Genomic DNA, 2,064 nt, shown 5'->3' with positions numbered 1-2,064 from the left:
GGTGGGGGTGGGGGTGGGAGGGTTTAGTAACTATAAGTTGAAGTTTTACTATTTTATTATGGTCAGTCATAAGGCCAGCCATAAGTATTATGTTAGAAGAAATATTATTTGAGAGAAATGGACCTCATTTCTCTTGTGGTTTGATAGTGAGAAGTTAGATGATTTTATCCGTAATTTTGAATGTATAAATATTTTATTGTTTACTATTTTATTATGGTCAGTCATAAGGCCAGCCATAAGTATTATGTTAGAAGAAATATTATTTGAGAGAAGTGGACCTCATTTCTCTTGTGGTTTGATAGTGAGAAGTTAGATGATTTTATCCGTAATTTTGAATGTATAAATATTTTATTGATCATAATGAATCACATCCCTATCATGAAGTCAATGTCTATCTCATCGAATTTGGGTTATGTCCATAGGTAGAACATTACACTATATATGATCCTTATAAATATTCATCTTAATTGAAATCAAGCATTTAGAAGTCACATGCAAAGATATGTGATTAACCCAACTCATATAAAATGATCAGGGTGAGATTTAAGTTTTAGGTTTATTTGAATAAGGGCACTAATTGAGATAATATTCATTACACTCTCAAGTCTCCCCATTAATAATAATTTAATTATCTTATCATTAGAAGTGACCATCATTTAAAAACTAATATATCGACATTGGCCTTCTCATTAGAGGGGGGCTTATTTATTTAAAAAAGAAAATCCCCTCAATTTTTTTTATCCGGGCTTAGGACTAGCATTGACAGTTTTAGGGAAGTCGTGATTGCGAGGTTGATCTAGCTCTTTCTACAAATATGTTCTTTGAACTTAATCTCAAATATTAGGACTAAATTTGGAAATAGGTATACGTAATCCAGAATCTGATTGAAGATATTCTAGATTTTTTTTTCTATGATTTTGATGATTTAGTATCTATTTGACTTCTTTTTATATCTTCTTCATCATCATTTTTTTTGGAATCCTCTATAGATGTTGCTACACAAGATTTTGAAGATTTCTTAAAATATCTCTCAATATCACACAAAATACCTAAAAAATATAGACTTCATAACCATATTAGACCAATTCTAAGGATTAAATAATCACTATTTGTTTCATGTCTCGTGCTTAACTTAAATAATCATAACCAAATTAGAATTCACAAAATACATAAAAATATTGAATTCATAACCAAATTAGGCCAACTATTTGAGTTCAGCTACTTTAATTTCATTTCAGTGCAATTTCAGCCAAACACAAAGAGGGAAGTTAGCGATTCCGGCCAAATAAAACAAATCAAACTGTGATTCCGGCCAAATAAATTCAAATATGAAAGGAAAAAAAAAAAAAAACACTTGTAAGAAATGAGGATTAGAAGAAGCAAACTTTTAAAAAAAAATTCTTATAATTTTCATATTCAAGAAACTTAGTGCCCGTTTGCTTCAACTTTCTTATCGCTTTGCTTATTAGACCACACTTACAGTTCTGTTTGGTTATCTCTTTCTCACTACTTTCTTGCTTTTCTCCAAAAATTTTATACTGGAAAGTTATTTTTTATAATCAGAGTTGTTAATGTATGATAGCTTTAAGAAAATAACTATTTAATTTTTTAAAATAGAATATATTTATAATATTCATAACTTTAAAAAGTTATTTTATCCATACCCATAATAGCTTCTCAATCACATCTACAAAACATTACAGTCATCCCAAATACACCTTTAATCTCATATAAAAATAGAATTCTTGTGATGCAATTGTTCTACATATTGCTCTTTTATGACATTTAAAATAAATACTATAATTGATGCTCGTAAAGTTGCTCGTATAGTTGTGTTCCGATAGAGTTTTGGATTAGGGAGCATTAGTAGAAGATGAGATAGTAAAAGTTGAGGCAAATGGAGTAGAACATGTATGTAGAAGTTGAATAAGATAAGTTAAATTATATAAATCTTAGTCACTTCAAGATCCCTTTTAATTTGATAAGTTTTAAGTAAAATCAACTATTATTATTAATTAAATTTATGAATAAATAAAATCAACTATCATAAGATTTAATAGATTT

The sequence above is a fragment of the Dendrobium catenatum genome, unplaced genomic scaffold, assembly GCF_001605985.2.
Source record: "Dendrobium catenatum unplaced genomic scaffold, ASM160598v2 fragScaff_scaffold_106, whole genome shotgun sequence".
Lineage (NCBI taxonomy): Eukaryota > Viridiplantae > Streptophyta > Magnoliopsida > Asparagales > Orchidaceae > Dendrobium > Dendrobium catenatum.
Note: the sequence above shows the minus strand (reverse complement) of the source record.